This window comes from Lithobates pipiens, unplaced genomic scaffold (genome assembly GCF_037356315.1).
Source record: "Lithobates pipiens isolate NorthernLeopardFrog02 unplaced genomic scaffold, aLitPip1_a1.2 Scaffold_16, whole genome shotgun sequence".
In the NCBI taxonomy this organism is placed as follows: Eukaryota; Metazoa; Chordata; class Amphibia; order Anura; family Ranidae; genus Lithobates; species Lithobates pipiens.
In genome coordinates this window covers 14,058,467-14,085,578 of record NW_027507748.1, presented here as the reverse complement: position 1 = coordinate 14,085,578, position 27,112 = coordinate 14,058,467, and the positions used below count along the sequence as shown (strand labels likewise).

Sequence of the window (27,112 nt, the reverse complement as noted above, 5' to 3'; positions counted from 1 at the left end):
AAAGTGTAAGATGTTGGGTATCCATTTACTCGGCGTAACATCATCTTTCACATAAAAAAAAAAAAAACTGAGCTAACTTTACTTTTTTTTTTTTAAGTTTTTGTTAATTCAGTGAAGTGCACCTTTTCCCCAAAAAATGCGCTGCACAAATACACAGAGCACAGGGGTCAGTAGTGAGTAATACACAGAGTGCAGGGGTCAGTAGTGAGTAATACACAGAGTGCAGGGATCAGTAGTAATACACAGAGTGCAGGGGTCAGTATTAAGTAATACACAGAGCACAGGAGTCAGCAGTAAGTAATACACAGAGTGCAGGGGTCAGTAGTAAGTAATACACAGAGTGCAGGGGTCAGTAGTGAGTAATACACAGAGCACAGGAGTCAGCAGTAAGTAATACACAGAGTGCAGGGGTCAGTAGTAAGTAATACACAGAGTGCAGGGATCAGTAGGGGTCAGTAGTGAGTAATACACAGAGTGCAAGGGTCAGTAGTAAGCAATACACAGAGTGCAGGGATCAGTAGTAAGTAATACACAGAGTAAAAGGGTCAGTAGTAAGTAATACACAGAGTGCAGGGATCAGTAGTAAGTAATACACAGGGTGCTGGGGTCAGTAGTAATACACAGAGTGCAGGGGTCAGTATTAAGTAATACATAGAGCACAGGAGTCAGCGGTGAGTAATACACAGAGTGCAGGGGTCAGTAGTAAGTAATACACAGAGTGCAGGGGTCAGTAGTAAGTAACACACAGAGTGCAGGGATCAGTAGTAAGTAATACACAGAGTGCAGTTGTCAGTAGTAGGTAATACACAGAGTGCAGGGGTTAGCAGTAAGTAATACACAGAGTGCAGGGGTCAGTAGTAAGTAATACACAGAGTGCAGGGATCAGTAGTAATACACAGAGTGCAGGGGTCAGTAGTAATACACAGAGTGCAGAGATCAGTAGTAAGTAATACACAGAGTGTAGGGATCAGTAGTAAGTAATACACAGAGCACAGGAGTCAGCAGTAAGTAATACACAGAGTGCAGGGGTCAGTAGTAAGTAATACACAGAGTGCAGGGGTCAGTAGTAAGTAATACACAGAGCACAGGAGTCAGCAGTAAGTAATACACAGAGTGCAGGGATCAGTAGGAAGTAATACACAGAGCACAGGAGTCAGCAGTAAGTAATACACAGAGCACAGGAGTCAGCAGTAAGTAATACACAGAGTGCAGGGGTCAGTAGTGAGTAATACACAAGGTGCAGGGATCAGTAGTAAGTAATACACAGAGTGCAGGGGTCAGTAGTGAGTAATACACAAGGTGCAGGGATCAGTAGGAAGTAATACACAGAGTGCAGGGGTCAGTAGTAAGTAATACACAGAGTGCAGGGATCAGTAGTAAGTAATACACAGAGTGCAGGGGTCAGTAGTAAGTAATACACAGAGTGCAGGGGTCAGTAGTAAGTAATACACAGAGTGCAGGAGTCAGCAGTAAGTAATACACAGAGTGCAGGGGTCAGTAGTAACTAATGTACAGAACTCATTGCTTTGTTTACACTCTGCCAGTCTGCACTGAAGGGTATAGGGAGAAGGACACCACAGAAGAGGGAGAAGAACAAAGAAGCCATCCTCCTTTATGGCTGCCGGCACTGAAGACACCGAATCAGATACATTATCTTCCTCACCGGTGCAGACTGGATAAATATAAATATATATATATATATAGTGCTGTTTACATCAGTCTGAACCTATGAAATGAACCTCTGACAGGGAACGAATGGTAATGGGGGGTATTTTGGATATTTCTTGGTCTGTAAGTGTAATAATAGAAGCAGAGTGATCTCAGAGTACGATTGTCCTCTAAGGAGAAGACTATTATACAAGAAGCCGGCAGCGCTCCATCGTCTACAATTACATTGATCACATCTGGTGTGCGGAGGGTCAGCAATCCGGGACTTATACTGCTGAGATCACATGTCATGGAGATCCCCTATCAACTTTTATTAGTATTCTAAATGGTGGAAACCCCTTATAATGGGCACAGCAGGTGTACAGACCCGGGAACTCAGCACAGGGATGGTGGGAACCCCTCATAATGGGCACAGCGGGTGTACAGACCCGGGAACTCAGCACAGGGATGGTGGGAACCCCTCATAATGGGCACAGCGGGTGTACAGACCCGGGAACTCAGCACAGGGATGGTGGGAACCCCTCATAATGGGCACAGCGGGTGTACAGACCTGGGAACTCAGCACAGGGATGGTGGGAACCCCTCATAATGGGCACAGCGGGTGTACAGACCCGGGAACTCAGCACAGGGATGGTGGGAACCCCTCATAATGGGCGCAGCAAGTGTACAGACCCGGGAACTCAGCACAGGGATGGTGGGAACCCCTCATAATGGGCGCAGCAAGTGTACAGACCCGGGAACTCAGCACAGGGATGGTGGGAACCCCTCATAATGGGCGCAGCAAGTGTACAGACCCGGGAACTCAGCACAGGGATGGTGGGAACCCCTCATAATGGGCGCAGCAAGTGTACAGACCCGGGAACTCAGCCCAGGGATGGTGGGAACCCCTCATAATGGGCGCAGCAAGTGTACAGACCCGGGAACTCAGCACAGGGATAGTGGGAAGGTTCATCCAGGGCTGGTGCTACCACTAGGCAAACTAGGCAGCTGTCTAGGGCGCACCGTTGCCTAGGGCGCCTGAGCCCTGGTGTTCCTATTCTCTTCTCTCTGCAGCAAGCAACTAAGTCTCAGCATCAGCAGGCAGCCGCTGCTCTGTTTGCAGAGGACTGTGTCCATGTCCCGACTCCTGAATGAATGGAAGCAAGCAAGAAAACATTCATTGATGGGCCCTGGTAGGCTGCATGATGGACACTGGTGAGGCTGCATTTAATGGGAGCTGGTGAGGCTGCATTTGATGGGTGCTGGTGAGGCTGCATTGATGGATACTGGTGAAGCTGCATTGATGGGCCCTGACGAGGCTGCATTTGATGTATGCTGGTGAGGCTGCATTGATGGACGCTGGTGAGGCTGCATTGATGGACATTGGTAGGCTGCATTCCAGGGGTGCTGGTAGGTTGCATTTAATGGGCGCTGGCGAGGCTGCATTGATGGGCACTGGTGAGGCTGCATTGATTGACACTGGTGAGGCTGCATTTGATTGACACTGGTGAGGCTGCATTTGATGGACGCTGGTGAGGCTGCATTTGATGGGAGCTGGCGAGGCTGCAATGATGGGCACTGGTGTACTGCATCTGATGGGCGCTGGTAGGGGTGCATTTGATGGGCGCTGGTGAGGCTGCATTTGATGGGCACTGGTGAGGCTGCATTTGATGGGCACTGGTGGGCTGCATTTGATGGGCACTGGTGGGCTGCATTTGATGGGCGCTGGTGAGGCTGCATTTGATGGGCACTTCATTAAAAATGTGGGTATTCATGGGCAGGGCAAAAGGGGTGGAGCAAGGGGGGGGGGCGGTAAAATTAGGTTTTGCTTAGCATGTCAAAAATCCTTGCACCAGCCCTGGGCTCACCCCCTCTATTTGTGCTGATGACGATTATCACGGAGACTGAAAGGGACGGAACGGAGGGGGTGACAAATCCCTTTAACCCTTTCAGTTCTATGTGTACTTAATGCCGGGTATTCGGGAACTTGCTCTTCCCAGTCTCAGTATATTTGGAGTCATCCATTTACTTAAAAGAGTTTAAAAAGAAGAGCGTCCCTCTGTACCGGGGGGGGGGAGAGCCGTGTCCCCGCAGAGCGGCGCCCTAGGCCGATGCCCGTTCTGCCAGTGCGGTGTATGCGGTGGCGCTGTGTTGTTCTGGTGACGGAGATCAGTTGGGTGTCAGTTTATCCCGCAGCCATTGAAGTGTTGCCGTCTATTGTGTCTGGCAGGTGGCTGATTGACGTCCTGTAATGAGATCTGACCTGCGCTCTGTAAACAATGCTATTGTTTAGTGTTACTAAGAGAACCGTCCAGAGGGCGAAACACAGCCTGGAGCGGGCAGCCAATGGCCCGCTATGTTAACTCCTCATAGTCCGGCACAATCAGAGCTTCTGGTCAAGAGGGGTTTAACCCCTTCAATACCAGGCACTTTCACCCCCTTCCTGCCCAGGACCATTTTCAGCTTTCAGCGCTGTTGCGTTTTGAATGACAATTGCGCGGTCATGCAACACTGTACCCAAATGAAATTTTTATCATTTGTTCCTCACAAATAGAACTTTCTTTTGGTGGCATCTGATCACCTCTGGGGGTTTTTTATTTTTTGTGCTACAAATTAAAAAAAGACCGAAAAGCTTTTCTTTGTTTTCTGTTACAAAACTTTGTAAATGAGTATGTTTTCTCCATCACTGATGAGGCTGCACTGGCGGGCACTGATGAGGCAGTACTGATTGGCACTGATGAGGTGGCACCGATGGGAACTGATAATGCAGCACTTATATGCAGCACTGATAGGTGGCACTGATAAGCCGTACAGATGGGTACTGATAGGTGGCACTGATATGCAGCACTAATGGGCAATGATAGGTGACACTGATGGGTACTGATAGGTGGCACTGATGGCCACTCATAGGTGGCAATGATAGGTGGCACTGGTGGGCACTTATAGGTGGCACTGATGGGCAGCACTGATAGGCAGCACTGATCAGGAGGCACTGGCAGGCATCACTGATGGGCACAGAGTGCCATCCCTAATAGTGGGCTCTAGTGGACATACCTGGTGGTCTCCAGTGAGCATTCCTGGTGGTGTCAAGTGGGCATCCCTGGTGGTCTCCAGTGAGCATCCCTGGGGGTGTCAAGTGGGCATCCCTGGTGGTGTCAAGTGGGCATCCCTGGTGGTCTCCAGTGAGCATCCCTGGTGGTGTCAAGTGGGCATCCCTGGTGGTGTCAAGTGGGCATCCCTGGTGGTCTCCAGTGAGCATCCCTGGTGGTGTCAAGTGGGCATCCCTGGTGGTGTCAAGTGGGCATCCCTGGTGGTCTACAGTGGGCATCCTCGATGGATCTGCACTGATAATCAATGTGCGGAATATGAACGCAGACCCCCCCCCCCCTGTCAGTGCTAGCGGCTTATCCTGCTGGACATCTTATAACGTCCAGTCAGGATAATACAACCGCTTTGCGCCCGTCTTTTTTCTATATGACGGACGGGAAGTGGTTAAAGGAAAATTAAAGGCAAACCTTTTTTTTTTTTTCATTTTAGATAAGTGTAAGTGAGGGTTATAACCCCTGTCAGGTTTTTTTCCCCCCAATGTGTCCCACTGGGGAATTTTCCTCTCACTTCCTGTCCCATAGCAGAAACAGGAAGTGAGAGGAAATCCCTCCAAGGTGAGGGAAATCCCTGGTTGTCACCAAAACTAGTGTCCCCACTGGAGGATTTCCCCTCTGCTAACCCCAATATTTTGGATTTTCTTTTGCTTTCATAAACAGGACAAATAGAGAGGATGAATCTCTCTAACAAAGACGTAGACAACAATAAAAACTTGACAGGGGGGTCTAATCCTTCTCCGTTTCATCTAAAATTAGGTTTTGGTCCAAGAAGCAGGCAACATGGTAAATGCTGCTAGAAGAACTTCCATTTATTAGTAAACAAAGGAGTTAAAAATCCAGTGAAGGGTCTAACGCGTTTCGGCTTCCTTCACTGGATTTGTATCTTCTTGTTTCCTAATAATTGGATGTTCTTTTAGCATTTCCAGTGTTTCCGGCTTCTTTCCTGAACTATCGTGAGCCTGCAGAAGAGGAAAGTCTTATTAGTGCCAATGATTCTTACTCCTCGAATTGGGTTCTGGAGGTTACGTTACGTTGTATCCCTCCAGGTTGGGCTCCAGAAGTGGACTGGTTGGGAATCCAAATGCCGAAGAGAAATCCTTCAAAGATCATCAAAGACATTTGTAACTTTCCAGGAATTGCTACTTCCATCAAATCTAAACATTATAAGATTCATAGCATTCAGAAATATCATTACATTGTATCGGAACTTCATTCAGGTTCGGGAATCAGCGGGATCTCAAATCAAATCCAACAGATTTATTGATATAATTGTAAAACAAACATTATTGAGTATCCTCTGTGCACAATGCCGGATGAATCCCCGGCTCATTTCTCATTGCCGGGGTCTCCAAACTACGGCCTGCAGGACAAATCTGACCCACTGCAAGATTTTATGTAGCCCTCTAATGTAAGGAGGACTCACAGGTAAAGTGGACCCCAATGGGGACTCTGACTTAATGGAGCTCTGATGGGGACTCTGATGTAAGGGGGGACTTTGGTGGGGACTCTGATATAAGGGGGGCTTTGATGGGGACCATGATGTAAGGGGGACTTTGAAGTGGACCCTGATGTTAGGGGGACTTTGATGGGGACCATGATGTAAGGGGGACTTTGATGGGGACCATGATGTAAGGGGGACTTTGATGGGGACCATGATGTAAGGGGGACTTTGATGTGGATCCCGATGTTAGGGGGACTTTGATGGAGACCATGATGTAAAGGGGACTTTGATGGAGACCATGATGTAAGGGGGACTTTGATGGAGACCATGATGTAAGGGGGACTTTGATGGAGACCATGATGTAAAGGGGACTTTGATGGAGACCATGATGTAAAGGGGACTTTGATGGAGACCATGATGTAAAGGGGACTTTGATGGAGACCATGATGTAAAGGGGACTTTGATGGAGACCATGATGTAAAGGGGACTTTGATGGAGACCATGATGTAAAGGGGACTTTGATGGAGACCATGATGTAAGGGGGACTTTGATGGAGACCATGATGTAAAGGGGACTTTGATGGAGACCATGATGTAAGGGGGACTTTGATGGAGACCATGATGTAAGGGGGACTTTGATGGAGACCATGATGTAAGGGGGACTTTGATGGAGACCATGATGTAAAGGGGACTTTGATGGAGACCATGATGTAAAGGGGACTTTGATGGAGGCCATGATGTAAGGGGGACTTTGATGGAGACCATGATGTAAAGGGGACTTTGATGGAGACCATGATGTAAAAGGGGACTTTGATGGAGACCATGATGTAAAGGGGACTTTGAAGTGGACCCTGATGTAAAGGGGACTTTGATGGGGACCATGATGTAAGGGGGACTTTGATGGGGACCCTGATGTAGGGGGGACTTTGATGGAGACCATGATGTAAAGGGGACTTTGAAGTGGACCCTGATGTAAAGGGGACTTTGATGGGGACCCTGATGTAGGGGGGACTGTGATGGGGACCATGATGTAAGGGGGACTTTAAAGGGGAGAGGCTCTGACAGGCAGTACTGATGGGCCCTGATAGGCAGCACTGAGAAGCTCTGACAGGCAGCACTGATGGGCACTGATAAGAGGCACTGATGGGCACTGATATGTAGGACTGAGAGGCTCTGACAGGCAGCACTGATGGGCACTGATAAGAGGCACTGATGGGCACTGATATGTAGGACTGAGAGGCTCTGACAGGCAGCACTGATGGGCACTGATAAGAGGCACTGATGGGCACTGATATGTAGGACTGAGAGGCTCTGACAGGCAGCACTGATGGGCACTATTGGGAATGCACTGATAATCAGGACACTGTCAGGGTGAGGGCGAGGATTGGCGATAACTGGCAAATCCTGTTTACACTGTGATCAGCTATAATTGGCTCTTTACCCGGATCTGTGATCAGTGCCGATGCGTGGTGCAGGGGGCCGCGCGAGAAGGGCAATGTAACTGATAGGAGTGCAGTGATTTCTGGCAGGATCAACAGGTATTTTTTTTGCTCTCATTGAAGAGATGTGATGAAACGTTTCCAATGGGAGGTTTCGCAGATGAGAGACGTTCATTGTTGGGGATTACGTGTCCTTTAAGCTCACACAACTTGATGTCTGGTATGTAAAGCGGCACAAGTCTTATAAATCCCCATAGATGAGGGGGGGGGGGGCCCAGATCTGCAGGCGGGGGTGAATGATTGAAGCTCAGCGTTCTTGGTGGAGCCGGGACAGGTTTGAGATGACAGGTTCATTAATGTGGCCCCCCCGGTGGGTGTCTGGGGGGGTCGTGCCATGCAATGAAGCCGCATTGTCTGCACATGTGACGTGTCTCTGAGTTACATGTGACGCCGCCTCCTGGCATCTCCTGCTGGGACTTCTATCGGCTCGACGGAAGATGCCAACACCAGGGAGGGCTGGCAGGACCCGTCCCCTTCACTCCGGAATACCCCGGAATAATACTCGGAGCACTGCGGCCATGCAGACCAGCCAAGGACAGGAGGTAAGAGAGACAACCCAGAGCTGATATCCCCCAGAGTCATGTGTGAATTGCTCAGATAATCCCTTTGCACCTAAGGGTAAAACAAATGTTAATGCCTAAGCACAATTTTGCAACTTTGACATGAGTTAGTAAAACCGTACATATCGTCACAGCGACTTTGTGCATCCAGGTGGATTATACCGCTTTTTTTTTTTCAGGACAAATTGAGTAACTGGTAATGGATATCTCCAGGTTATTTTTTTTTTTTTTTTTAAATCAAAAGAAAACTGATCCAAAATATATATATATTTTTTTTAAATTTAGCTGTATATATATATATATATTTTTGTCCTACCTAAAACACACTGATACTGACAATAAATAAAAAATAAATAAAAAAATAAATAAAAATAAAATTCTGCCCAAAGTATATTGACTCTGACCTTTGACCCTGACGTTAACTCAAACACTAACCCTGGCACTGGCCTAGCTCAAACCTTGATCTAGGTATTTTTCTTTATTTTTTAATATTTTTATTATTATTATTTATTATTATTATTTTTTTACACACACTTTTTTTTTCTCTCTCTGCAAAAAGAGAGAGAGAGAGAGAGGGATACAATGTATCTTTCCTCCCCATTCACAGAGAGAGAGAAACGCTTTACAGTGACTGATCAACCAATCAAAGGCTACCTCAGCATATCAGGTGACCTGGAATCCGGAGTCCCGGGTCCCAATCTTTAATACGGGGCCCCCCCCCGGGCTCTCTGTGAGGTTCCGGTCTCTGTGCTGGGAGCGGGTTGTGCGCCGCTCTCCCAGGACAAATATGCGGCCCGACAGAAGGAAAGCACAGTCCAGTGAGGCCGCGTATATGTATTATGTTGGCGTCAAATGGGTTAAAGGTGAACTCCGGGATAAGCAAATATCATCTAAATACATTGGTCATGTGTATTCTTGAATCTCGGTGCGCTTTGTGTATTTCTTCCAGATCTGTGCAGTAATCCAATGTGTAATAAAGACCTCTCACTGCTGCTCTCTCCCCTTGTGCAGGATGGCTGGTCTTGTCTCCGCCCCCCTCCTGTAGTTTTCTACAGGCAGCCTGCAGAGGGTGGAGCCTACTTGGCCCCTCCCACAGCTCTGCTTTCTCTCCTTGTGCATGGTGACTGGTCTTGTCTCCGCCCCCTCTGGTAGTTTTTGGTAGTGGGTGGGATCTGCTTGTCCCCTCCCACAGCTCTGCTCTCTCTCCTTGTGCATGGTGACTGGTCTTGTCTCCGCCCCTCTCTGGCAGTTTTTTTGTAGTGGGTGGAGCCTGCTTGTCCCCTCCCACACTTCTGCTCTCTCTCTCCTTGTGCAGGGTGACTGGTCTTGTCTCCGCCCCCTCTGTTAGTTTTTTGTAGTGGGTGGAGCCTGCTTGTCCCCTCCCACAGCCCTGCTCTCTCTCCTTGTGCAGGGGGACTGGTCTTGTCTCCTCCCCCTTCTGTGGTTTTCTGCAGGCAGCCTGTAGTGGGTGGAGCCTGCTAGGCCCCTCCCACAGCTCTGCTCTCTCTCCTTGTGCAGGGTTACTGGTCTTGTCTCCGCCCCCTCTGATAGTTTTTTGTAGTGGGTGGAGCCTGCTTGTCCCCTCCCACAGCTCTGCTCTTTCTCCTTGTGCAGGGGTCTGATCTTGTCTCTGCCCCCTCCTATAGTTTTTTGTAGTGGGTGGAGCCTGCTTGTCCCCTCCCACAGCTTTGTTCCCTCTCCTTGTGCAGGGTGACTGATCTTGTCTCCGCCCCTCCTGTAGTTTTCTACAGGCAGCCTGTAGTGGCTGGAGCCTGCTAGGTCTCCTCCAACAGCTCTGCTCCCTCTCCTTGTGCAGGGTGACTGGTCTTGTCTCCGCCCCCCTCCTGTAGTTTTCTACAGGCAGCCTGTAGTGGGTGGAGCCTGCCAGGCCACTCCCACAGATCTGCTCTCTCTCCTTGTGCAGGGTGACTGGTCTGGTCTCCGCCCCCCTCCTGTAGTTTTCTACAGGCAGCCTGTAGTGGGTGGAGCCTGCCAGGCCACTCCCACAGATCTGCTATCTCTCCTTGTGCAGGGTGACTAGTCTGGTCTCCGCCCCCCTCCTGTAGTTTTCTACAGGCAGCCTGTAGTGGGTGGAGCCTGCTGTGTCCCCTCCCACAGCTCTGCTCTCTCTCTCTCCTTGTGCAGGGTGACCGGACTTGTCTCGCCCCGTCCTGTATTTTTTTTTTTTGCAGGCAGCCTGCAGTGGGTGGAGCCTGCTGTGCCACTCCCACAGCTCTGTTCTCTCTCCTTGTCCAGGATGACAGTACAGTGATGATGTCACTGCTAATTTTACAAGGTAATATCTGAGTGTGCAAATGCAAAGTGGATTTGTGTCCTTTCTGGCTATTAAGGAATTATTTAGAAAAAGTTTTTGTGTCAAGGGTTTCGGCTTTAAAACATTTATGATATTTTCATGATTTCTTTGGGGGACGGCACATACCTTATAGTTGCAACAGAGAAAAAATGTCGATTGAGAAGAGAGGCGAGGAGACGCTCACAGGAGTGGTTGCCCTGAGTTCAGCATCCAATACAAAGCAAATGTTAGTAGTAGTAAATCCCGAATAGTCCTACATCTTCCACCCCGGCTTCCCCCCATACATGTGATTGGCTTAGCTTCATATTGATGGCTTAGTATTCTGATAAAAAATCCCAACAAGCGGCTTCCCGCTAGGACCATTTATACTACTGCCCTGTTATCCTTGTGCCCCTGCACTGGCGCGCCAAGCTGGCATTAACTCCCATGGGACAACCAAAGTCACCACACTCGCTCCAACGCTGGGGAACTCCAGTGGCCACCTTGATAGATTCATCAGCCACCCAATGCAATGCCAATGGGCTAAGGATCATCTAGTGGCCAAACTGGGAAATTACTCCGGGTACCCTACCCTACTGGAAATGTATATGGAGAACTGGAAAAGGGGGGATTTTTATGGTGCCAAAGATATAACAACCATTTGATTAAAAAAAATGAAACATTTTATTTATTGCAAAAATATAAAAATGGAGTAAACAAATGTTGACTCTCCTATACAGAAAAACATATAACATTATCACAGCATGATAATAACAAACAATATAATGCATGAAGAACATGAAGGGCTCAGCCCTTCCTTCTCTGTGCTGGCCGTTCAGCTGTCGGCTAATTGCCAGCTCCTATCTCTCCACAGTTACTCAGCTGTTGATGATATCCTGCTCGTCAGCCCTGCCTACTTAAGTCGTCCAGCCAAGAGGATCTCTGCCTTCGCCTTAGTCAACTTTATAAAGATGATCGTCTGCAATCCTGTTTAAAAAAAAAAAAAAAAACTTGCTTGGCTGACATCCCTTCTGGCTCCAGATCCTGCTTGCTGTTTTATTACGATCATCCCTGATGTTTTGGCTTTTCTGACTATCCATCCCGGTTCCTGAACTCTGGCTATGTTTTGACTACGTTTTGTTCTATTTTACTTTTATTATTAACCACTTCCCGTCCGGTCAATAGCAAATTGACGTCCGGGAAGTGGTTCTGTTATCCTGACTGGGCGTCATATGACGTCCTTCAGGATAACATGACGCTGCACGCCCGTGGGGGCACTTATCGCGGTGATCGGTGGAGGCTCTTTACCATGTGATCAGCCGTGTCCAATCATCATGTAAACAGAAACAGCCGGTGATCGGCTTTAGACGCAAGTAGAGGAGAGACGATCGGTGGCTCTCCTGACGGGGGGGGGGGGGGGGGGGTTCTGCGATGATTGTTTATCAGCACAGCCCCTCCCCTCAGAAGCCCACACTAGAGAGGGAAGCCACCTGGACTACCAGGGAAGTGGGCAACATGTGGATGGCCAGGTATGTACCCCATGGCCATCCACATGTGCAAATGAAGCCCAATCTGTGCCAGTCAGTGCCCACAAATGGGCACTGACTGGCCCCATCATGTACCAAAATAAAAACAGTGATGCCCAGCAATGCCACCCATCAGTGTCATCATTGCCACCCATCAGTGTCATCATTGCCACCCATCAGTGTCCAGCAGTGTCACCTATCAGTGCCCATCCGTGCCCATCAGTGCCCACCTATCAGTGCCCATCTGTGCACCTATCTGTGCCACCCATAAGTGCACATCAGTGCTGCCTATAAGTGCCCATCAGTGCCACCTATGAGTGCCCATCAGTGCCACCTATAAGTGCCCATCAGTCCTGCATACCAGTGCCGCCTATCAGTGCCCATCATCAGTGTCCATCAGTGCCACCTCATCAGTACCACCTCATTGGTGCCACCTCATCTGTGCCCATCAGTGCTGCCTTATCAGTGCCCACCATTGAAGAAGAAAACTTACTTATTTACAAAAAAATTAACAGTAACAAAGAAAAACTTTTTTTTCTGGTCTTTTTTTATTTGTTGCGCAAAAAATAAAAATCGCAGAGGTGATCAAATACCACCAAAAGAAATCTCTATTTATGGGAACAAAATGATAAAAAAAATTGTTTGGGTACAGTGTTGTATGACCGCGCAATTGTCATTCAAATTGCTACATCGCTGAAAGCTGAAAATTGGCCTGGGCAGGAAGGTGTCTAAGTGCCCCCCGGTATTGAAGTGGTTAAACAAGTGTGATTGAACTGTACTTCTGCCTCGGCCTGATTTCATGGCTTCTGACAATGATAAAGCTATATCAATGCCTGTTGGCTCAACATGTTTCGCTAATTGCTTCTTCAGGAGCTGTAAGGCAATAATATTGGCTGCAAGAAAATACAAAAAAACAAAATATATACGTTTATCAAACAACAACAATTTATTAAAAATGTATAATATACAGATAAACTCTAATAAAAGAGAAATTAGACATGTATAAAATGCATAATACATAGGGCATACAACATTCTAATGTAGCAGAGTCTTTAACCTCCTCCAGTCTAATGAGAACCTTTGAGGCCACGGACCTCTGACATCCTTCAATATGTAGCGGGTTGTGAGGCATAGTGGGTGCAAAGGTGGTAACAGTCATTGGGGCGGATGCAAAAGAGGTTTTGTTTCTTTTAATAGTCCTTTTATATTTTGCAACAGAAAGAGGGTTAGGGCCAGGACACTCTTAAGTAGTTGCAATTTCAATAAGCAGACTCCGACGCTTCAATAGGAGGACAGCCATACAGGGAAAGACCTTCAGCAAGGTGCCACTTCTGCCCGTGCAGGTTTGCTGTCCCCTATGGGTCCATAGCTTTGGCACTTTGGATACCTTCAAGCTTCACCTCTGCTCACCAGCTCGGTCCCGAGCTTGACAACACAAGGCTGCTCTGCAAGCATCACCTCCGCTGGTTGGGTCCCTGACTTGATCACCGCCTGAAGTTTCCTGATTCTCCACCGTGCCGTTCGGTGAGACTACTGCTCTGGTACTTCCTTCAGTTACTCACTGTGGTCCCTGGTAAAGGTGGTTGGTCCCTTAGTGGCGACAGCTTCTCTCCTACCTCCGACCGCAACAGGTTCTCCGGCCGGCAGAACCGGCACTTTTGGTTGGACTGCAAGCCACAGTCCCAACCCTGCGATGCCCACTTACTACTGGATAGGCCCTCACACAGCCTGGCAGCCAAAATGCCCCTGAGATAGGCCCAATCTCCGGCCTGGCAGCCCAGGGCAGACGACACCCGTCCACCCAGAAGGCAGTCCGGTTGGCACAGAATGGAGATCACCTAACTCCACCCAGATATATATATATATATATATATATATATATATATATATATACAGCAGGCCAAGGGATCCAAGAAAACATCTGCACATTGGCTGAGATACCCCATAAACCCATAACCTGATCTTGAGTTGTCCTTCTCATATCTAGTACAGAGGAACCTTGGCTTACGAGAAACGCGGTTAACGAGCGCTTTGAAAGACAAGCAACTTTTTTTTTTTTTAATCCTGACTCGGTTTGCGAATGTTGTCTCGCAAAACAAGCAGGATTAAAGCCAATGGGGTGTGCAGTACTGCATTTGGTCAGAGGTGCGGGGACACCGGTGACACCGGTGAATACTGCATTCCCGAGTTTTTCCAAGCCCTTCCGAGGGTTTCTGAGTTCAGCCGAGCTGTCCCCGATTATTTCCAAGGCTCTCCGGCGCCCCCCCTCCACCCCTGGCCAGTTGCAGTATTGCATGCAATAGAAGTCAGTGCAGAACTAATTATCTTAGTTTCCATTGACTTCTATGGGGAAACTCGCTTTGATATGCGAGTGCTTTGGATTACAAGCATTCTCCTGGAACAGATTATGCTCGTAATCTAGTTTCCACTGTACCACCAAGTGCTCGGCCACCTAGTGGTAGAAGAGAAAAGTACAACAAGGCCAAACTTAGTGAGAAATCGATGGATCTCTAACAATTTATCTATGGTAGCTACTCCCAACAAGGAATTTGGTGAGGAGCTCCCTGACTAAACCCCAAGGCGCTACACTAATTAACGAGCTATGGCGGTAGTGGAACTCGCATATACTAATGTGCAGTAATGGTGAAACTCACCTATCATGTATATGATAAACAAAGTGATCAGAGAACTGTTTGTTCAGAAAAGGGGAGCAGAGAGGGAAGCATGTTGTCCATGTTGGACTTGTTGTATTATTTTTTCTATAAGTGTGTAATTTTTCTCTTTTATTAGAGTTTATCTACATAGTTACATAGTTAGTAAGGTTGAATAAAGACACCAGTCCATCCAGTTCAACCTGAGTGAGTGCCTACGATTGTCCCTATCCCTGTACATTGCACACTCACATCCATCCCAACCCTCAAGGAGTCCACAATTATAATAAATTGTTCCTGTTGTTTGATATCTTATATATATTTTTTTGTATTTTCTTGTAGCTAATATATTGCCTTACATCTCCTGAAGAAGCAATTAGCGAAACATGTTGAGCTGTGATCATTTTATATGTCTGTCTGTATAGGAGAGTCAACATTTGTTTACTCCCTTTTTATATTTTTGCAATCAATAAAATGTTTTATATTTTTTTTTAATCAAATGGTTGTTATGTCTGTGTCACCATAAGAATCCCTCCCTTTTCCAGTTCTCCATATGCATTTCTAAACAGGGATGAGGGCGCCTTTGATCTCCTGAATTAGTGGAACTATTTCACTACCCTACTGGAGTCAAAGATGGCACCATACTGAGGTTTGCCGATCCACCGAGTCCACGTGTCCTGTAACAATTACAGATTATTCGCGGTATTGCGCCATCTTTCAGTCCTACCACTTGTACCACCAGAGCCCTGAAGAAGGGAGCTTGTATGGCCCCCAAAACGCATTGGTTGTTTTATGTTACTCTGTTGCGAACTGATATCATGATATCATTATTAAAAGATTTTGGACCCTCGGACAGTAAATACCGTACGTGGGTTTGAAATTCTTTCTTTTTAAGGGATGTCTCAATTTGTTGAGGGCGGCCTCGCTGGAGCCGCTGTGCCCTGTTATATTCGGACAGATTGAGGCCTCATTCACACAGTAGCAGGTTTTCCCATCCTCTGAAACATGAAGGTAGATCACACGCCTATTTTTTCGATCGCCGGTGGCAAATGTTTGCTATCCCAATGGGGATTTTACACTGAACTATTGCACTGCAACCACCATTGCCCTGTTTGGCACGTGGTTGCGGCACATTCACCTCTATGGGTGAGTTTGACAAGCGATGCCGCCTCTCAAACTGGACGTGCCAACATGCAGCTTGGCAGACGAGGCAATGTATTTCCGTCTCTCTGGCCGCTATGTCAATTTTGAGGTTACTGGTCGGGGGTTGGTAAAAATGCAGTTCAAACTCCTATTTTTACTGCCCCTCTGCCACCAGTTTGAACAAATTCTTACTGAAAATTCATATCCAGTGTCTTGCCCTCATTGATGTCTGAACGTTCTCACTCCCTCTGGCTGCAATACGTGAAGGCACTGACCCAGAAGAACTATGTACTGGGAGATATATAGAAGGGGAGATATATGGAATAGGAGATATATGGACGGGGAGATATATACAGTGCCTTGCGAAAGTATTCGGCCCCCTTGAACTTTTCAACCTTTTGCCACATTTCAGGCTTCAAACATAAAGATATAAAATTTTAATTTTTTGTGAAGAATCACCAACAAGTGGGACACAATTGTGAAGTGGAACGAAATCTATTGGATTTTTGAAACTTTTTTTAACTAATAAAAAAATGAAAAGTGGGGCGTGCAAAATGATTCGGCCCCCTTGCGTTAATACTTTGTAAAGCCACCTTTTGCTGCGATTACAGCTGCAAGTCGCTTTGCACATCGAGAGACTGAAATTCTTGCCCATTCTTCCTTGCAAAACAGCTGGAGCTCAGTGAGGTTGGATGGAGAGCGTTTGTGAACAGCAGTTTTCAGCTCTTTCCACAGATTCTCCATTGGATTCAGGTCTGGACTTTGACTTGGCCATTCTAACACCTGGATACGTTTATTTGTGAACCATTCCTTTGTAGATTTTGCTGTATGTTTGGGATCATTGTCTTGTTGGAAGATAAATCTCCGTCCCAGTTTCAGGTCTTTTGCAGACTCCAACAGGTTTTCATCCAGAATGGTCCTGTATTTGGCTGCATCCATCTTCCCCTCAATTTTAACCATCTTCCCTGTCCCTGCTGAAGAAAATCAGGCCCAAACCATGATGCTGCCACCACCATGTGTGACAGTGGGGATGGTGTGTTGAGGGTGATGAGCTGTGTTGTTTTTACGCCAAACATATAGTTTTGCATTGTGGGCAAAAAGTTGGATTTTGGTTTCATCTGACCAGAGCACCTTCTTCCACATGTTTGGTGTGTCTCCCAGGTGGCTTGTGGCAAACTTTAGACGAGACTTTTTATGGATATCTTTGAGAAATGGCTTTCTTCTTGCCACTCTTCCATAAAGGGCAGATTTGTGCAGTGTACGACTGATTGTTGTCCTATGGACAGACTCTCCCACCTCAGCTGTAGTTCTCTGCAGTTCATCCAGAGTGATCATGGGCCTCTTGGCTGCATCTCTGATCAGTCTTCTCCTTGTCTGAGCTGAAAGTTTAGAGGGACGGCCAGGTCTTGGTAGATTTGCAGTGGTCTGATACTCCTTTCATTTCAAAATGATCGCTTGCACAGTGCTCCTTGGGATGTTTAAAGCTTGGGAAATCTTTTTGTATCCAAATCCGGCTTTAAACTTCTCCACAACAGTATTACGGACCTGCCTGGTGTGTTCCTTGGTCTTCATGATGCTCTCTGCGCTTTCAACAGAACCCTGAGACTATCACAGAGCAGTTGCATTTATACAGAGACTTGATTACACACAGGTGGATTCTATTTATCACCATCAGTCATTTAGGACAACATTGGATCATTCAGAGATCCTCGCTGAACTTCTGGAGTGAGTTTGCTGCACTGAAAGTAAAAGGGCCGAATAATTTTGCACGCACCACTTTTCAGTTTTTTATTTGATAAAAAAGTTTAAATTATCCAATAGATTTCGTTCCACTTCACAATTGTGTCCCACTTGTTGGTGATTCTTCACAAAAAATAAAAATTTTATATCTTTATGTTTGAAGCCTGAAATGTGGCAAAAGGTTGAAAAGTTCAAGGGGGCCGAATACTTTCGCAAGGCACTGTAGAAGGGGAGATATATGGAATGGGAGATTGATGGAATGGGAGATATATGTACGGGGAGATATATGTACGGGGAGATATATGTACGGGGAGATATATGGAATGGGAGATATATGGATGGGGGATATATGGACGGGGAGATATATGGAAGGGGAGATATATGGAAGGGGAGATATATGGACGGGGAGATATATGGACGGGGAGATATATGGGCGGGGAGATATATGGGCGGGGAGATATATGGAATGGGAGATATATGGACGGGGAGATATATGGACTGGGAGATATATGGAAGGGGAGATATATATATACGGGGAGATACATGGACGGGGAGATACATGGACGGGGAGATACATGGACGGGGAGATACATGGAAGGGGAGATATATATACGGGGAGATATATGGACGGGGAGATATATGGACGGGGAGATATATGGACTGGGAGATTTAGATTTTTCCTCAATAAAGCTTTAGTAACTTTTTAACGGAAAACAGGACAGATTCAAAGACCTTCCATGTACTAATACAGCGAGTTCCCATCATGATGTTCTTCAACTTTTATAAGTATTTTAGAAATCTGAGCACACTCGTACTCTGTAAGTGGAATGATGTCAGAAGACAACAACAATCACCGTCCTAAAATACTAAAAGAATTCTTCAAACAGTATACATATAATTACAAAGACAATGGGGACACGGGGGAGGGGTGGAAGCTCCATGTCATAAAAGAGGTCACCTATTTTACTGATGATCTGTTTTCAGAAGGTCTTCTTGTGTCTACAGAAATCAGTACAAAATAGATACATACAGTTACAAAGATCTATGATTGTTACATAAGATTTGAGATCAATATGTAAGATCCAAGACCGATACACAAGATCTGAGATCGATGCATAATATATGAGATCGATACATATGATTTGAGATCGATACACAAAATCTGGGATTGATGTATATGACCTGAGATCAATACATAAGATATGAGATTGATACATAAGATATGAGATCGATACATAAGATATGAGATCGATACATAAGATTTGAGATCGATACATAAGATATGAGATCGATACATAAGATTTGAGATCGATACATAAGATATGAGATCGATACATAAGATTTGAGATTGATACATAAGATCCGAGACCTAAAGTATAATGCAGCTAGGGAAAAAGAATGTCTTGAAAGAGTTTAACATTTGGGGTACAGTGTTGGCTGACACTATAGAGGAAAAATATTTGGGAGTACTTATTTCAGATGATTGCAAAATGAGCAAATAGTGTGATCAGGCAGTGGGAAAAGGGAATAGAATTCTGGGCTATATCATTAGAGGGGTCTCCGATAGGGGGAAGGGGGTCCTGATTCCTCTATATCCTATATACATAAGATATGAGATCGATACATCATTTTTGAGATCGATACATAAGTTATGAGATTGATACATAAGATTTGAGTTTGATACATAAGATTTGAGATGGATAAATAAGATTTGAGATGGATAAATAAGATGTGAGATCGATACATAAGATTTGAGATCGATACACAAGATCTGAGATCGATACATAAGATCTGAAATCAATACATAAGATATGAGATCAATACATAAGATTTGAGATCGATACCTAAGATTTAAGATCGATACCTAAGATTTGAGATTGATACACAAGATCTGAGATCGATACATGGGATCTGAGATCGATACATAAGATATGAGATCAATACCTAAGATTTGAGATCGATACATACGATTTGAGATCGATACATAGGATATGAGATTGATAAATAAGATATGAGATGGATACACAAGATCTGAGATCGATACATAAGATCTGGGGTCGATACATAAGATCTGAGATCGATACACAAGATCTGAGATCGATACACAAGATCTGAGATCGATACACAAGATCTGGGGTCGATACATAAGATATGAGATCGATACATAAGATCTGGGATCGATACACAAGATCTGGGATCGATACACTGATACATAAGATATGAGATCGATACACAAGATCTGAGATTGACACACAAGATCTGGGATCGATACACAAGATCTGAGATCGATACACAAGATCTGAGATCGATACACAAGATCTGGGATTTGATACACAAGATCTGAGATCGATACACAAGATCTGAGATCGATACACAAGATCTGGGATCGATACATAAGATCTGAGATTTATACACAAGATCTGAGATTGATACACAAGATCTGAGATCGATACACAAGATCTGAGATCGATACACAAGATCTGAGATCGATACACAAGATCTGGGATCGATACACAAGATATGAGATCGATACACAATATCTGGGATCGATACACAAGATCTGGGATCGATACACAAGATCTGGGATCGATACACAAGATCTGGGATTGATACATAAGATATGAGATCGATACACAAGATCTGAGATCGATACACAAGATCTGGGATCGATACACAAGATCTGAGATCGATACACAATATCTGGGATCGATACACAAGATCTGGGATCGATACACAAGATCTGGGATTGATACATAAGATATGAGATCGATACACAAGATCTGGGATCGATACACAAGATCTGGGATTGATACATAAGATATGAGATCGATACACAAGATCTGAGATCGATACATAAGATCTGGGATCGATACACAAGATATGAGATCGATACACAAGATCTGGGATTTGATACACAAGATCTGAGATCGATACACAAGATCTGGGATTGATACATACGATCTGAGATCAATACACAAGATCTAAGATCGATACACAAGATCTGAGATCGATACACAAGATCTGGGATTGATACATAAGATCTGAGATTGATACACAAGATCTGAGATTGATACACAAGATCTGAGATTGATACACAAGATCTGAGATTGATACACAAGATCTGGGATCGATACACAAGATCTGAGATTGATACACAAGATCTGAGATTGATACACAAGATCTGAGATTGATACACAAGATCTGGGACCGATACACAAGATCTGAGATCGATACACAAGATCTGGGACCGATACACAAGATCTGGGATCGATACATAAGATCTGAGATTGATACACAAGATCTGAGATTGATACACAAGATCTGGGACCGATACACAAGATCTGAGATCGATACACAAGATCTGGGACCGATACACAAGATCTGGGATCGATACATAAGATCTGGGATCGATACATAAGATCTGAGATTGATACATAAGATCTGAGATTGATACACAAGATCTAAGATCGATACACAAGATCTGAGATCAATACACAAGATCTGGGATTGATACATAAGATCTGAGATTGATACACAAGATCTAAGATCGATACACAAGATCTGAGATCGATACACAAGATCTGGGATTGATACACAAGATCTGGGATCGATACACAAGATCTGGGATCGATACACAAGATCTGAGATTGATGCACAAGATCTGAGATTGATACATAAAGATCTGGGCCATAAATCAGAGTTTTTAAAATGTATCCATCTCACCCATGATTTGCAATGCGTATCGTTGTCTACCCTTTTAAGCATAGTATTTTGTCTACCTATTGCATCCATTCCTCTACTGAAGGAGGCCTGGGGGTCCTCTTGGTCATGCTCAGTGGGTTTGGTATCACCGTATTCTTATATGGGGGGGCAGACATAGCTGTTTTATGAAATAAGAGGACCCACGGTCCTGTGGAAGGGTCATGTTGGTCATTTTCACTAAGGTTGATGATATGTTTCCAATAAAAGTCAATAAGTGAGCACCGTCACCAGATATGTGAGAGGAAGCTGGGGCCAGTCCACATCTTCAGCCCATTGGAGCAACGCAAGGGGCCCACCTACTTTAAATCCAATATATAATAGAGCTTTATGGTAGAATTTAGGTTCCATTATTCCCAGGAGATTATTCCTTAATAAGGAGAGTCCCGCATACCTCCGATGCCAAGTCACGTGCTCTTTGCTGCTGCAAGGCATGCGGTTGAACTGAGACATCTCTGACGTTATTGATGACAACAGCAGATTTTATAAGCTGAACTGGATTTAGTATTTTTCATGGTTTTTAACACCTCTGCAGAAAAAGAGAGGAAATAATTATGACATGTTAAGACAAAACTGTCTGAGTCACCTTAGGAAGAGTGCAATTCATTCACTGTGTTAGCTATATGTCATAATGGAAGAGTGCCAGATTACTGTTACAGAGCAGTGCAACTATTAACAGTGGAGGTCGAGGACTCGGGGCCCAAAGCACGGTGAGGAGTACATAAGATGACCCACGGCATGGGGCATGGTGGAGGTGAACATAGGATTGTCCATGGCATGATGGCAATGTACATAGGATAGTCCATGGCATGGTGAAAGGGTACATAGGATGGTCCATGGCATGGTGAAAGAGTGCATAGGATGCTCTATGGCATGGTGAAAGTGTGCATAGAATAGTCCATGGACTGGTGAAAGAATGCATAGGATGGTCAATGGCATGGTGAAGGAGTACATAGGATAGTCCATGGTATGGTGAAAGGGTACATAGGATATAGTCCATGGTATGGTGAAAGAGTATATAGGATAGTCCATGGTATGATGAAAGAATGCATAGGATGGTCTATGGCAGGGTGGAAGAGTACATAGGATGGTCCATGGCATGGTGAAGGAGTACATAGGATAGTCCATGGTATGGTGAAAGAGTACATATAATAGTCCATGGTATGGTGAAAGAGTACATAGGATAGTCCATGGTATGGTGAAAGAGTACATATAATAGTCCATGGTATGGTGAAAGAGTACATAGGATAGTCCATGGCATGATGCAGAGTAATTAGAATGGTCCATGGCATGGTGAAAGAGTACATAGGATAGGCTATGGTATGGTGAAAGAATGTGTTAGGTTGTCCATGGCATGGTGAAAGAGTACATAGGATAATCCATGGTATGGTGAAAGAGTATATAGGATAGTCCATGGTATGGTGAAAGAGTATATAGGATAGTCCATGGTATGGTGAAAGAGTATATAGGATAGTCCATGGTATGGTGAAAGAGTATATAGGATAGTCCATGGTATGATGAAAGAATGCATAGGATGGTCTATGGCAGGGTGGAAGAGTACATAGGAGGGTCCATGGCATGGTGAAGGAGTACATAGGATAGTCCATGGTATGGTGAAAGAGTACATAGGATAGTCCATGGTATGGTGAAAGAGTACATAGGATAGTCCATGGTATGGTGAAAGAGTACATAGGATAGTCCATGGTATGGTGAAAGAGTATATAGGATAGTCCATGGTATGGTGAAAGAGTATATAGGATAGTCCATGGTATGGTGAAAGAGTATATAGGATAGTCCATGGTATGGTGAAAGAGTACATAGGATAGTCCATGGTATGGTGAAAGAGTACATAGGATAGGCTATGGTATGGTGAAAGAATGTGTTAGGTTGTCCATGGCATGGTGAAAGAGTACATAGGATAGTCCATGGTATGGTGAAAGAATGCATACGATGGTCTATGGCAGGGTGAAAGAGTACATAGGATAGTCCATGGTATGGTGAAAGAGTACTTAGGATAGTCCATGGTATGGTGAAAGAGTACATAGGATAGTCCATGGTATGGTGAAAGAATGCATACGATGGTCCATGGCATGGTGAAAGAATGCATAGGATGGTCTATGGCAGGGTGGAAGAGTACATAGGATGGTCTATGGCAGGGTGGAAGAGTACATAGGATAGTCCATGGTATGGTGAAAGAATGCGTAGGATAGTCCATGGCAGGGTGAAAGAGTAAATAGGATAGTCCATGGACTGGTAAAAGAGTACATATAATAGTCCATGTTATGGTGAAAGAGTAAATAGGATAGTCCATGGACTGGTAAAAGAGTACATATAATAGTCCATGTTATGGTGAAAGAGTACATAGGATAGTCCATGGCATGATGCAGAGTAATTAGAATGGTCCATGGCATGGTGAAAGAGTACATAGGATAGGCTATGGTATGGTGAAAGAATCTGTTATGCCGCGTACACACGGGCGGACTGTATGGCCTACTTAGTCCATCGAAACACATTTCAGCGGACAGTCCGCTCGTGTGTGGGCTTCAGCGGACTTTTTCAGCGTGCAGTCTGGCGTACTAAGTATTTCGGATTTTTCAAAATTCTGTCCGTCCTACTTTGGTTTCAGCGGACAATCCGCTCGTCAGTAGGCTAGTTCGACGGACTAAGAATGGCGCATGCTCAGAAAGGATTTACACGGCGGAAGGGTGCATTGCTGTGTATTGGACTTCCTATTTCTAGTCCCGTCGTACGTGCTGTACACGTCATCGCGCACGCTTTAGACGGACTGTTTGTGCATCCGTGTGTGGTCAAGTCCGTTCATTCGAAAGTAGGACGGACTGTCCGTCGGATTGTATGATGGACTAAGTAGGCCATACAATCCACCCGTGTGTACGCGGCTTTAGGTTGTCCATGGCATGGTGAAAGAGTACATAGGATAATCCATGGTATGGTGAAGGAGTACATATAATAGTCCATGGCATAATGGCAGAGTACATGGGATGGTTCATGGCATGGTGGAGGTGTACATAACATGGCCCATGGCATGGTGGAATAGTACATCGGATGGTTAATGGCATGGTGGAATAGTACATCGGATGGTCCATGGCATGGTGGAATAGTACATCGGATGGTCCATGGCATGGTGGAATAGTACATTGGATGGTCCATGGCATGGTGTCAGAGTACAGAGGATGGTCTACAGCAGTGGCGTCGCTAGGGGGTGGCTTTTGGGGCCATAGCCCTGAATCTGGGGCCAATAGCCATGAGTCTCTGCAGGGGTCCCCAAGGGGAGAGGAGGCTCTCTGGGGACCTTGATTCAAAGGGGAGACTCTCTGGGGACCCTGATTTTAAGGGGGGGGGGGGCTCTCTGGGGATCCTGATTTAAGGGGGAGGCTCTCTGGGACCCTAATGTAAGGGGGACTCTCTGGGAACCCTGATGTAAGTGGGGGGCTCTCTGGGGACCCTGATGCAAGGAGGAGGTTCTCTGGGGACTCTAATGTAAGGAGGAGGCACTCTGGGGACCCTGATGTAAAGGGGGGGCTCTCTGGGGACCCTGATGTAAGGGGGGGCTCTCTGGGGACCCTGATGTAAGGGGGAGGCTTTCTGGGGACCCTGATGTAAGGAGAAGGCTTTTTAGGGACCCTGATGTAAGGGGGGCTCTCTAGGGATCCTGATGTAAGGGGGGGGCTCTCTGGGGACCCTGATGTAAGGGGGAGGCTTTCTAGGGACCCTGATGTAAGGAGAAGGCTTTTTGGGGACCCTGATGTAAGTGGGGGGCTCTCTAGGGATATACACACACATATTACTGTATATACATGTGTATGCCCACCCAAGTGTATGACTTTCTGTACTACGCTGCTATGGGCTCTAGCCCCAGACCTTTTGTAGACCCAGCAACCGCCCTGGTCTACGGCATAGCGGAGGAGTACATAGGACAGTCCATGGCATGACAGCACACTACATGGGGTGGTTTATTGCATGATGATGGAGTACATAGGATTGTCCATGGCATGTTGGAGGTGTAAGTATCATGGATTGAAGGCACGGTACATAGGATGGTCCATAGCAAGACGATAATAAGATATACAGTATAATGATGATAGTACATAAGATGGTCCATTGCATAGGGATGGTGCATGGTACGGCGCTCCAGTGGTGACTCTCCAGGACATCACAGGATTCTACAGCTGAAAGTCTCAAGGCTGCAACAAATTTAAACTGTATGCAAGTAAAGAAAAGGGGAAGAGATGGGGGGAACAACAAGTTCCGAAACATTTTCTTATCAGGGACCTAATAATCAGTTTGCATAATCTGATGACATGTATGTAATGTTACATCAATGTAATCCTTCTAAAAATATAGATACACATAGCAGAGAATAGTCCATTCCAGAGAAACTATATATATATATATATACACACACACGCTACAGCAATTTATATTTCAAGAATTTGTTTTAAACAAAATAGTCCCTTGGGAGGGTTGGTGAGTTCCTGATGGCACACATGACATAGAAGAAGAGCAACCTAAGAGAAGTCCTGGAGAATATTATCCATAATATGAGGGGTATTTTGAAGCTGATAAATCGTAGAGCAGTTAAAATATAACCAGTTTGAATTCTAGAAACAGAAAAGCTGCAGGAACCCTGAAGATATTCCACATCTGCATTGCTGCATGTAATATACATAGAGCCCCGCTGAGAGATGACTTATTATAGGTGTGTGATTAGAAGTGTCCAATGCTGCCACCTAGTGACAGATTTATACACCTGCAACAGCACAACTTTAATGCCACAGAGCAGATTTTCATTCCAATATGAATGAAGAACATAAAGAAATCGTTCTGCACAGTTGTTATGTGATCAGCACTCTGGCCTTACAGCACCGGGGTCCTTGGTTTAACGTCATGCTAAACACTGTATTCATAATTCATAAAAACTTCCATTGCTCTCGGCTTCCTCCAAATCTCCAAATTCCTTTTTTTTCCTTGTTGCCGTGATCTGACTTCCTGTAAGTGCTTAGCTATGTTTGTAGTTTGTAGTACTTTGGCCCCTCTAACTCAGACTTGCCGGCATTTCCCAGCTTTTAAATGTAGAAGTTGTTACCTACATGCAAGAGATCTAGCAGCTGCTGGTGTCAAAAGAGAACCATCTGACACATTGTTTATAAACATTGATCAGACAGGAGATAGAGAGATACAAATTAACATTGTTTATAAACATTGATCAGACGGGAGATAGAGAGATACAAAGTAACATTGCTATTGATCAGATAGGAGAGAGAGATACAAAGTAACATTGTTTATAAACATTGATCAGATAGGGGATAGAGATACAAATAACATTGTTTTTAAACATTAATCAGACAGGAGATAGAGAGATACAAAGTAACATTGTTTATAAACATTGGTCAGATAGGAGATAGATACAAAGTAACATTGCTTATAAACATTGATCAGATAGGGGATAGAGATACAAAGTAACATTGTTTATAAACATTAATCAGACAGGAGATAGAGAGATACAAAGTAACATTGTTTATAAACATTGGTCAGATAGGAGATAGATACAAAGTAACATTGCTTATAAACATTGATCAGATAGGGGATAGAGATACAAAGTAACATTATTTATAAACATTGATCAGGCAGGAGATAGAGAGACTCAAAGTAACATTGTTTATAAACATTGATCAGATAGGGGATAGAGATACAAAGTAACGTTGTTTATAAACATTGATCAGACGGACAAT

The 27,112-nt window shown here is 45.1% G+C and overlaps 1 protein-coding gene across 1 annotated transcript in view; it reads left to right on the top strand.

Annotated features, from left to right (window-relative positions):
* Nucleotides 1-8,038: 8,038 nt before the first annotated feature.
* GPR156 (G protein-coupled receptor 156) overlaps nucleotides 8,039-27,112 on the top strand; it is a 68,951-nt gene continuing 49,877 nt past the window's right edge. The window contains exon 1 of the mRNA XM_077479596.1: nucleotides 8,039-8,232. The gene's annotated coding sequence lies outside the window, so the exon portion shown is untranslated. The remainder of the gene's footprint in view (nucleotides 8,233-27,112) is intronic.